The sequence below is a fragment of the Microtus oregoni genome, unplaced genomic scaffold (genome assembly GCF_018167655.1).
Source record: "Microtus oregoni isolate MIOR12 unplaced genomic scaffold, Mior012 000027F_ref0000203, whole genome shotgun sequence".
In the NCBI taxonomy this organism is placed as follows: Eukaryota; Metazoa; Chordata; class Mammalia; order Rodentia; family Cricetidae; genus Microtus; species Microtus oregoni.
Genome location: NW_024543086.1, coordinates 34,124,081 through 34,136,775, shown reverse-complemented (window position 1 = coordinate 34,136,775; position 12,695 = coordinate 34,124,081). Strand labels below are relative to the sequence as shown.

At 42.4% G+C, this 12,695-nt stretch overlaps 1 pseudogene; it reads left to right on the top strand.

The window, feature by feature from the left end:
• The first annotated feature begins 10,451 nt into the window (after nucleotides 1-10,451).
• Nucleotides 10,452-11,107, top strand: LOC121463597 (annotated as a pseudogene).
• Nucleotides 11,108-12,695: the final 1,588 nt, after the last annotated feature.

Below are 12,695 nucleotides of genomic sequence, written 5' to 3'. Positions count from 1 at the left end.
TCTTGAAAAACAAAAAGGACCAGGCATCCAGTGCAGAAGCCCTAGCAAAGCCCCAGCTCAGTGTCCTGTGTGGTAAATGCGTGGAGGAGGACAGGGAGGCAGTAAGAAGCCCTATGCAACACTACCTCGCAGGGAGGGATACAGACTCTGACTTTTATGTTGTGTGAGGAGAAAATGAGGGGTAGGAACAGAGAATCTACACAGTCTTTATATTTTAACATTAGTTTGTCTCTTTAAGAAAAGAAATGGCCTGGCAGGGTATCATGCGAGAGGCAGAGGCAGGCAGATCTCTGAGTCTGAGGCCAGCCAGATCTACAGTGAGAGTTCCAGGACAGCCAGGGCTGTTACACAGAGAAACCCTGTTTCAAAACACCAATAAATAAATAAATAAATAAATAATAAAAAAGAAGAAAAGTATTGGGTATATTTCTTAAAACAAGCCTCTCCGCCGACACAAATAATTCCAATCAGACCAAATTAGACCAAAATAAAAGATGGCCGGGGAGAGAGAGAGAGAGAGAGAGAGAGAGAGAAAGGGGGGCCATGCAAAACCTGAAGACCACATGTTTCTTTTTGGGGCAACAGCCTAAATAGCCTGTGGGAGTGGTCCTAACCCTCCCTGGGGAGGGGTCAGTGCTTGGTGGGATTTTCCAGAGGTGGAGTCCAAACCAAGTCAACTCCCAGGGGAAAGGCTTCCAAATATGGATGCCAGGGCTAGGATGATGCTTTCAATCAATCATCCAAGACTCCTTGGATATAGAAGTATTAGAAGGCTGGGGTCTCACTTCCAATGAAACATCCCAGAGTCCTTGGATATAGGGGCATTGGATATAGAGTCTGGCTACTTCCTGTGGGCATGGGGCAATGTGGGGGAGGGGAGAGCTGGGAAGTGGGATCATGCTCAGCAGGAGGAGTGGCTGGAGCAGAATCCAGTTTGATGTCAACCTGGAGACCTCAAGCAGCTGCTTTTTGAGGGAGAAGAGAAGGAAGGCGGCTAGGAGGAAAAAAAAACAATGTTAATATTGGTTTTATGAATGGGGCTAGCCATGGAAGTCATTAAGCAAGAAAGAATGGGACAGAGGGATGCCCTGGTTGTACAGGTGAGGCTCAGGTGTATAATTGGGACACAATAGCAGATAAAACCAGATTTAGGTGTTCTTGAGGCAGGAGAGTCGGTACCAATGTGAAGTCCCAGGAGCTGGGGCAGGTGTTGGCATTGTCTGGAGAGCCCTTTGTAAGTTGTCCTCCCAGACAGCAGGAGTGACCCGTAAGATATGCTTGAAACTGGCTGGGGTTAAAATAGGCTCTGGAGACTGTTAGTTTTTTTGCCAGACCTTATTCTTGATAAAGGGAACTGGGGACTCTGGATTTTTAAGATACACCTGAAACCTGTTAGTCCTGGACTATGAAGCCTGTTAAAGAGGCACATCTTGCCGGGCGGTGGTGGCGCACGCCTTTAATCCCAGCACTTGGGAGGCAGAGGCAGGAGGATCTCTGTGAGTTCGAGACCAGCCTGGTCTACAAGAGCTAGTTCCAGGACAGGCTCCAAAACCACAGAGAAACACTGTCTCGAAAAACCAAAAAAAAAAAAAAAAAAAAAAAAGGCACACCTGTCTGCATGTTAGCAGGAAACTTAGCAAATAAAGTAATGAGCTACAAGTCTCTTCTCAGTCCTTGGAGAACATCAGCCTAGAAGCAGTGCTTGCTGTTAGCTGCTGAGTACAAGAGGCCCAAAGATTTTCCTGTGAGGGGAAGATTTAGTCCACCTGTCTTGGCAGGATGAGAAGATCGATTCCCCAGAAGGCATCCAGGAAGCTGACGAGGTGAAAGGCCACTTTTTTCTGTGTGGATGGACGGCTTTGCCAAACCCAAAGGCAAGCCTGGAGGGGAAATGCTCTTTGCAACCATGTATATCCTTTTTTTTTAAATTTTGCCTTTATTTTTTTTCTGTACATGTGTACTTTTTTTTTTAATATATTTATTGAGCTCTACATTTTTCTCTGCTCCCCTCCCTGCCTTTCCTCTCCCCACTTCAATCCTCCCCCAAGGTCCCCATGCTCCCAATTTGCTCAGGAGATCTTGTCTTTTTCTACTTTCTCCTTCCCATGTAGATTAGATCTATGTAAGTCTCTCTTGGTGTCCACATTGTTGTCTAGGTTCTCTGGGATTGTGGTTTGTAGGTGGCTTTCTTGCTTTATGTTTAAAAACCACCTATGAGTGAGTACATGTGATAATTGTCTTTCTGTCTCTGGGTTACCACACTCAAAATAATGTTTTCTAGTTCTCTTCTTTTCCTGCAAAATTCAAGCTGTCGTTATTTTTTTCTGCTGTGTAGTACTCCGTTGTGTAAATGTACCACATTTTTTTTAATCCATTCTTCGATCAAGGGGCATTCAGGTTGTTTCCAGGTTCTAGCTATGACAAACAAAGCTGCTATGAACATAGTTGAGCACATGTCCTTGTGGCACAATTGAGCATTCTTTGGATATATACCCAAAAGTGGTATTGCTGGGTCTTGAGGAAGGTTGTTTCCTAATTTTCTGAGAAATTGCCATACTGATATTCAAAGGGGCCATACCAACTTGCATTCCCACCAGCAATGCAGAAGTGTTCCCTTTTCTCCACAACCTCTCTAGCATAAGTTGTCATCAGTGGTTTTGATCTTGGCCCTTCTTTCAGGTGTAAGATGGAATCTCAGAGTTGTTTTAATTTGCATTTCTCTGATGACAAAGGATGTTGAACATTTCCTTAAGTGTCTTTCAGCCATTTTATTTTATTTTATTATTATTTTTAAATATTTATTTATTCAATATGGATACAATATTCTGTGTGTATGTCTGCAGGTCAGAAGACGGCACCAGACCTCATTACAGATGGTTGTGAGCCACCATGTGGTTGCTGGGAATTGAACTCAGGACCTTTGGAAGAGCAGACAATGCTCTTAACCACTGAGCCATCTCTCCAGCCCTCTTTTAGCCATTTTAGATTCCTCTGTTGAGAGTTCTCAGTTTAGGTCTTTACTCCATTTTATTTTTAATTGGATTATGTGATCTTTTGGTGTCCAATTTCTTGAGTTCTTTATATATTTTGGAAATCAGACCTGTCTGATATGGGGTTAGTGAAGATCTTTTCCCATTCTGTAGGCTGTCGTTTTGTCTTGTTGACCATGTCCTTTGCTTTACAGAAGCTTTTCAGTTTCATGAGGTCCCATTTACTAATTGTTTCCCTCAGTGTCTGTGCTTCTGGGGTTATATTTAGTAAGTGGTCTCCTGTGCTAATGCATTCAAGTGTACTTCTCACTTTCTCTTCTATAAGGTTCAGTGTGGCTGGCTTATATTGAGGTCTTTGACCCATTTGGACTTGAGTTTTGTGCATGGTGATAGATATGGGTCTATTTTCATTCTTCTATGTGTTACTATCCAGTTATGCCAGCACCACTTGTTAAATATGCTTTCTTTTTTCCATTTGGTATTTTGCTTCTTTATAAAAATTAGGTGTTTGAAGACATAACCACGTATATTCGTGCAGGAGCTAAAGGGTGCTGCAGAAGCTGGCGTGTCTTTGTGTTAGAGGCTCTTTTGTTAAATGCCATACTCTGAGATCTGTAAAGGCACTTGAGAATTGGGCACCATTACCTGTTATTTTTAACTGGACATATGGTAAATGTAGATGTGTATTTTATCCAATTAGTTACAGTTTACCAATGCTAGTAAATGTAATAAGATTAAAGGAATATTTTAATAAGTCAAAGAATATTAGCACACATGGGTACTTTTACCCAAGATGGTGATCGAGGTCGAAATGGCGGTTACCCATGTGTTTGTATTTTTCCAGAGCTGTTTTAGTCTGGAGTTATCTTAAAACGAGAACACATGCACAAAGAAACATGAATCCATATACGTGCACAGACATACTGCAGCCACAGCATTCTAACAGACAGACAAATAAAACACTTTTAGAAACCAGTGTCAGCTGACCAACATAAAATTACAGTGCAGTTAGGTGGCAGAAACCAGGAGAGTGGAAGGACAGGGGGAAACAGTTTTTTTTTTTAAATCCCAGAGTGAGAGAAACAGCAAACAACTAGGGGGTAGGGGGAAGGGGCCCAGAATGAGACAAACAGCAAACAGCTTAGAGAAGCAGGGAGTGGGGAGCAGGGGAGCAGGCAGGGGCACACATCTAGAAACTGTGGGCTTTGGAGCCTTGCTTGCTTTACATTAGATGTTAGCCCCAATTTAAAAGGATTTTTATAAAAGGCCGCCCAGGGCTTTTGAGTGATTGGCTTGAATCACAGGAACCTATCCGGAAGCCCATGCCTTACTAGGAGTCGGGCCTGTTGCAATCGGATAGAACTCAAGTGAAAACGGGGAGTAGGGGGATGCATGAGAAATGAGTGGTGGACATCTCCAAACACATCCAGATCTCATCTCAGCTAAGCCCTTGGCTTAGCCACCTGGCTCAGGCTTCTGGTGCAGTGGCAACTTAACAGAAAACCTGAAAACCCTACCCTACCTGCCATGTACTCCAAATGGGGAACTCACGGAGTCTAAACACATCTTGGCCTGGCAGAGTGTGCTCGAAGGGCGTTTTCTAGCAAGTGGCACTGAGCCTGTGGGAAAAACAGATCCCCTCGGTGGGAAACCTCCATAATGTTAGAAATAATCCTTAAGACGAGCCTCTTTGCTGATGCAAATAATTCCAATCAGATGAAATTAGACCAAATCAGTACCTATGTTTACTGCAGCGCTCCCAGGTGACAGAGAAAGCATGGAGGGGGAAGGGGGGCATGCAAAACCCAAAGACCACATGTTTCTTTTTTGGCCAGCAGCCTAAATAGCCTGTGGGAGTGGTCCCGACCCTCCCTGGAAGGGGTCAGTGATTGGCAGACTTTTCTGGAGGTAGAGTTCGGACCAAGGCAACTCCCAGGGGAGGGGTTTCCAAAGATGGACGCTGGGGCTAGAATGATGCTTTCAATCAATCAAAAAGAAAAAAATTGGGGGTATGAACAGATGGGTCGATAGTTAAAAGCGCTGGCTGCTCTTCCAGAGGCCCTGGGTTCAATTCCCAGCATCCATATGGCAACTCACAACTGTCTGTAGCTCCAGTTCCAGGGGATCCAACACCCATACTTGCAGACAAAACACCATTGCACATGAAGTACAAATAAATAAATCATTAATAACTTTTTAAAAAGAAGAAAAGACTGGGGAGCTCAACAGCATGGGCAGGGAGAACCTTTGGAAGCCTAAGCTAATCTAGATGAATGGGATAGGAGATATCTCTCAGCAATTGAATATTTGTATATATTGTGAAGATGTGACTTTGCCAAGGCACTTCCTGATTGGTTTAATAAAGACCTGAATAGCCAACAGCTAGGCAGGAGCAGACAGGTGGGATTTCTGGGGGAGGAATCTAGGCATGAGGATTATCCATTCCAGTGAGATGCCAGAGAAACACTGAAGAGGTCAGACATACAGTGCAGAGCAGAGATAACTGAGTCACATGGCGGAATACAGATTAATTAAACAGGTTCATTTAAGTTCATTAAGAGCTAATGGGACAAGCCTAAGATAATGACAAAACTTTCATTATTAATTAATAAGAAGTTTCTGTGTCGATATTTGGGAGCTGGCGATCCAAAGATAGTCCAACAAGAAAGCTTGCTACAGGAATGTAGTTTGATTTCAAAACACTGGTATTGGTTTTAATATTGGTTAACCTTATTCCCCTTGAACTGTCCTTGAACTGGCAATGTAGCTGAGTGTAGCCTTGAACTCCTGATTTTCCTAAGGACAGGATAGGAATTATGTATGTGTACTAGCACAGTGTCTCTCAATGAACTAACTTGTGATTGGAAAAGTGGTAGTGTACAAATTCATTGCCATAATTACATAGAATCTTTTATCTTGGGCATTTCTTTCATCAGAACTTTCCTATTATGTAAACAGATTTTACTTTGGGCCACCAGCTCACACAAAAATAACACAGAGACTTATTAATTATGAAAGCTTGGTCTTATTTTAGGCTTGTCCTAGTAGCTTTGATAACTTAATTAACCCATATTTTTAAGTTTATTTTCTTTTCCATGGCTCAGATACCTTTGTACTATCCATCCTGCTTCCTCAATGTCTGGCTGGCAACTCTGTGTTTCTTCTTCCCAGAACTCTCTCTGTCCAGAAACCCTGCATAAACCTCCTGTCTATCTATTAACCATTCAACTCTTTATTAAACCGATCACAGTGACACATTTTCACAAGTGTAAAGGAATATTCGTCAAAGCCAGCCATGCCTTATGTGAATAACATCTGCACTACATTAGATGAGGATTGCCCTGCTGAATGTACTGCTTTCACAGAGGACTAAAGTTCAGTTCCAACATCCATATGAGGAAGCTGGCAACAGCTTAGAACTCCAGCTCAAGGGGACTCAGTGTCCTCTTCTGGCCCTGATGGGCACTATACTCACATACTCAGACCCACACACAGACAAACACAATACTGATAATTAAAAATAAAGCCGAGTGTGGTGGCACACGCCTTTAAACCAGCATTCAGAAAGCAGAGACAGGTAGATCTATAGGAGTTCAAGGCTAACCTATTCTATATATCAAAATCCAGGCCATCCATGGATATGCAGTGAGACCCTGTCTCAAATAAAATAACGGGACAAAAAGAATGGCTCTACGGTTAAGAGTGCTTGCTGGCTGGGCTGTGGTGGCGCATGCCTTTAATCACAGCACTCGGAAGGCAGAGGGAGGTGGATCTCGGTGAGTTCAAGGCCAGCCTGGTCTACAAGAGCTAATGCCAGGACAGGTTCCAAAGCTACAGAGAAACCCTGTCTTGAAAAGCCAAAAAAAAAAATGTACTTTCTGCTCTTGAAGAAGACCTACTTTAATTTCCCAGCATCCATATGGCTGCTCACAGCTATTACTCTAGTTCCAGGGGATCCAACTCCCTTATCTGACTTCCTCAAACATCAAGTATTTGGGCAAAACACTCATGCACATGAGATAAAATAATTTTTTGTATAGATTCTTTTTCAAAATTTAATTTTTAAAATTTTTTTTAACTTTTTTTTTTTACTGATTTTATTGAGCTATACACTTTGCTCTGCTCTCCTCCCTTCTTTTTCCCTCCCCTTCAACCCTCTCCCATGCTCCCCATGCTCCCAAAGAGATAAAATTTAAAAGAAATCCAGAAGTAGCAGATAAGAAGTGAATTTTGAATGTGGTAGAAGTAAATAAATCAGCTGGGCATGGTGGAACACATGTTTAATCCCAGCACTTGGGAGGCAGAGGCAAGTGGATCTCCATGAGTTTGAGGCCAGCTGGGTCTACATAGCAAGTCCCAGGACAGCTAGGATTACATAGAGAGACCTTCTCTAAAACAAAACAAAAGAAATGAAGGTTTGCTGACAGGCTATAGATTCTGGAGCATCCACAGAAGAAAGAAACCAGAGAATTTTGACCCAAACAACGGGAAGATGGGTGTTGCCATTTTTTGAGGATGAAAAGACCTTGTTTTGGTGGAACACTCTGTTGAGTTTGAGATATTGAGGGAGTACAGGGTCATGTGGTCTGCAGCTCTGTAGGGATAAGTCCCGCCCCTTAAGGGGCGTGTTCGCCTCGGGCTAATGTCTGCCTATAAATTTGGCGAGCAAGCTCCGAGCTCTCGCTTCTGCTTTCCTGGTCTCCACGGGAACGGTGGTTCTGTAAGTCTATTTCTACATTAAAGCTATATATATATTTTTACTCTCTGTCTGCATTCGTTTACGCCGCTACATTTTGGCGCCCAACATGGGGCTCGAACCCACGACCCTGAGATTAAGAGTCTCATGCTCTACCGACTGAGCTAGCCAGGCTAGCTCTTCACTTCCTGCTCCGCCTGCGACTAGACTCCTTTCCTGGTTGCGTAGAGGGCTGTTGCCTGGGACAGTGATCTTTTTTAACATCTACTAAGGCACTGAAACAGGACCATGTTGTCACCGCGACTCTGCAACAGCGCCACCTGCTGGATAATAGGAGAAGAAAAATTGTGGATACCATCAAAATTAATAAAGTTTCGATTTGAAGAGGAGAAACCTCTTGGAAAGGAGAAATGACAACTCATCCACAATGATGATATTCATACAGGTGGTAAGAAAAACATATAGAATGGGGGCAGGGTTCTGTTCTTATCTCCACAGGAAAACACTCATCTTTGAGAAATTCAAGGGACCCTGGATGTTTGGATACTGACAGATGGAAAAATACCTGCCCAATAGGAAATATCAAGACAACTGAATGGGTTGTGTAAGTAATATTAAACCATATTTCTAAATTTATAAAGCTAGTTTTGAAGTTGGACTCTGGCTCAGTCCCTCTCCAATTCCAAGCCTGTTAGTAAGAGAAAAACCCAGAGTTTCTGGAGTTTCTGTCTCATGTCAAGAGCCATGATATGGGACAGAAAGAAATATGAGTTTAGAAAACATCTTTGCTTTTCTTCATATCTATCATACTTTTCATTGAATATATCTATCACGTCTTTCATTGAATATATATATATGTCTATATATGTTTATATGATTAATGTTTAAGTTTTTCATAATGAACAATGAGTTTTTCCTGAAGTGACATTTGAAGTTTCCAGGAAGAAGATGGGGCCCCATAACAACAACTCCACCTGGTTGATATGACGTCATGATACTGATAGCGCTACTACAAGACCTGCTTTGGGTACCAGCTGCACAAGACAGTTCCAACTTGGTTAGCTGAAATGGTGCACATCTTATACAACATTTTGGCCAGACCTGCACGAAAATACTCAGAGACTATTTGCAATTTTAAAAGACATTATCTTGAAATTTAACCATCATTTTACTTTCACAGGATCCCCCAGAAAGAACGTCGCCCCTATGACAGCTGGAAGTAATTCTAGAGAACGACGTCCCCTCTCCCAGTAAAGTTTGCCCTTGGGTTTAGGGACATCATTTAGGGGTTGATTATAATTAGCATATGATTGAGGGTTGGGGGAAGAATTTTAAAAGCTCAGGGATCATTTTGAAAAAAAAAAAGAGGGATGATGGGATAATAGACAAATATATTGGTATAGATTCTTGTATATTGATACAAAGTTAAATTATATTGACTATTGTACGCATGCATGTTTCTACCTCTGTTTAAAACATTTTATGTATTGACATATATTGTATTGATATATATATATTGTATATATTTACCATATTGCAGTGTACATTTCTACCTCTGATTAAGATACTTATATAATATTTGTGTATTGATATATATTTACCTACTACAATGTATATTTGTACATTGTTTATATTTGGAGGTCATTGTCCTCATTTGTTTCACAGTCGTTTATTGTCTTATTCTTTAAGTTAGATAGATATTGAGAATTATATAGACTAATTGTCATCTAAGTTTGTCATTTATAATTAGACTAATCAGGTTCTTTAGATATATAGAGATTATACTCAGTATAGATAGATAATCTTCAACCTCTTCAAAGAGCTGTAGAAAATGGCCTTTAATCTAACTCAGAGTTTCGTGATAGTGAGACACAATTGCTCCTGGCAACACCGCTCTATTCCCGAGAAAATGTTGAGCACCAAAACACTCCACCTGGAGCCTTTCTATTTGTCAGAACTGGCCTTTGGGCAAAGAAATGCCCATACCTCAACCACTGACACAGATACAGAGTGTGCATCAATGGATAAAACAGGACTGTCATATCCTGCCAAGACAGGGTAAGATAGTTTTGAAAAGTTCCTTGCCTTTAATAATGGTATGTCAGTTATGTTAGGCCTTAGCCAAAATTGGTTGACTCAACGTTGCAAACGAGACTTTGGGTGATTGCCCAGGTAGTCAGTTGTCTCTGTCAATTGTTGCACATTTTGGATATATCTCGTTTGTTGAGTAGTGTTTATTCCCTTCTCAGATCTTTGACTGAGTTGAAGATTATATAATTGTAGTTACTCTTTACATTATTTGGACTTCTTGAGATAGAATGTTTAGCAAAGCTTTTGTTCTCAATATTGTTTGTTGTATTTATTATTTGTTGTTATTGTATGTAGTTGTATTTGGTTTAGTTCTGTCTTATTTAGACAAAAAGGGGAGATGTAGGGATAAGTCCCGCCCCTTAAGGGGCGTGTTCGCCTCGGGCTAATGTCTGCCTATAAATTTGGCGAGCAAGCTCCGAGCTCTTGCTTCTGCTTTCCTGGTCTCCGCGGGAACGGTGGTTCTGTAAGTCTATTTCTACATTAAAGCTATATATATATTTTTACTCTCTGTCTGCATTCGTTTACGCCGCTACACAGCTCAGTGTGGAGAGCTTGGGACTTATGGTGCCTGAGCTACATGGTGGGGTGAGGTCATCGAGAGTGAATGGAGACCCATGAGGCCACTGGGTCAGAAGTCCTGCTCTCTCTTCCGGTCCTCCACCACGTGGTCGCAAGATCAAGGTGAAAAGGAGAACCCGATGTGGGAACTTTGCATCCGCAAGCTCTGCCTCTGTATCTGTGTTGGGGAGAGCGGGAACAGGCTGACCCGGGCAGCCAAGATGTTGGAACAGCTCAGGAGAAATGAAAAGATTGCTGACTGTTCACTGCACTCACTGAAGAAAATCTGGAGGAAGGCCTGGAGGTGCGGGAGTGTGAGTTACGGAAAAATAACTTCTCAGATACTGGAAACCTTGGCTTTGAGATTCAAGAACACATTGACCTGGGCATCAAATATGACCCAAGCATTGGGATCTACGGCCTGGACTTCTATGTGGTGCTGGGCAGGCCAAGTTTCAGCATCACCGACAAGAAGCTCAGGACAGGGGCTGGCGAGATGGCTCAGTGGTTAAGAGCATTGCATGCTCTTCCAAAGGTCCTGAGTTCAATTCCCAGCAACCACATGGTGGCTCACAACCATCTGTAATGAGATCTGATGCCCTCTTCTGGCCTGCAGGCATATATGCAGACAGAATATTGTATACTTAATAAATATTTAAAAAAAAATTAAAGCTCAGGACAGGCTGCATTGGTGCCCATCAGAATCAGCAAAGAGGAAGCCATGCGCTGGTTCCAGCAGAATTATGATGGGATCATCCTTCCTGGCAAATAAATTTTATCCAAAAGGCCAATAAGATTTTTCTCAGAGGGGCTGGAGAGATGGCTCAGAGGTTAAGAGCACTGACTGCTCTTCTAGAGTTCCTGAGTTCAATTCCCAGCAACCACATGGTGGCTCATAGCCATCCATAATGAGATCTGGTGCCCTCTTCTGGCCTGCAAGCCAGACAGAACACTGTATACATTAAAAAGAAAGAAAGAAAGAAAGAAAGAAAGAAAGAAAGAAAAAAGAAAGATTTTTCTCAGAAATGCAAAAAGTAAAAAGTGAATGGAGGTGGAAACTGGTTCCCGCCGGTATTAATAAGCAGTAAACTTCCAGGTGTGGTGGTGTACGCCTTTAATTCCAGCACTCAGGAGGCAAAGATAGGCAGATCTTTGTGCATTCAGGCCAACTTGGTCTACAAAGCAAGTTCCAGGACAGCCGGGGCTACACAGAGAAACCCTGCCTTAACAAACAAACAAACAAAAAAGTAGTAAAGAGATGAAGGAGAATTGAGCAAAACAAGCGCAAAAATGTCTGCTGTGGCCCAGTTCATTCCAAATCCTATTCTGTTTGTCATCCCAGTAGACTGTGCGCTTCCAGAGGGCAGACTGGGTGGCCTCTTTGTCTTCTGGATATTTCACTTGCTCACCTATGATCTTTGTCCCCAGATCCCCCCTCCTCTCTTGTTTTCCTTGCAGGATCTCTATCTCAGACAATCTTCACCCCTCTTCTTGACAGCTCTGGACACATGGCTCTTCCCCAGAAGCTTAGAGTTTCTCCTAAAGTTCCCGGTCAGGTTCAACAAGTCACGACGACTAATGAGCTGGTCATTTGTTGAATGCCAGTGAGTGCCAGACATATTGTTAAGCTTTGGAAAGAGAAAGATGAAAGGGGGGATCCTGACCCTAGGGGAAATGCTGCCCAGTGGGGACTGAGACAATATAGAAGAAAATGGTTGATGTTAAAAATCAAATATGCAGAGAACGTTCAGAGAGCACAGAGAGTAGAGAGATGAATGGACTCTGGACAAAATGAATTTACACATTCTTTTCTAAAGGAGGAAATACTGGAGTAGGCCTTGAGGAACTGATCCTCTTGGTGAACAAGCAGACATAAAGAGCTCACAAAGAAGTGTGCCCAAGGGCTAAGAGCTGGAAAGCGGTTATACGTGAGGATAGGGCAGAACTGGATAGATGAGCAGAGAAACGGTGTTAGGGAATCTGCGTGGGGAAGGAGGGCTTTGGTGGGACTCACATGAACAGGATAGATGGGCATGGGGCTTACTTTGGTCCTATTATTAACTCTGAGGCCCACAAAGAGATGATTTCTCATCCCCAAGCTCCTATGTAATTTACTGTCCTGATCACGTTCAGTTGTTCTGTGAGTCTGTTGAAGAGGTTTTGGGGCCTAGACATTTCTACAATGAAATTTTATCTGTTCCTTTGTGTTTATATAAACCAAGGACTGTCTTCTCAGCATGGCACATGGATCATAGAGAATCAGAGAGCAAGAGGACAGAGATAGCCATCCTGTGAAGGCGTTAAGTCACAAACAATGCCACACCAGTTTGAAATTATGATTAATAGGGTGGTATTTATTT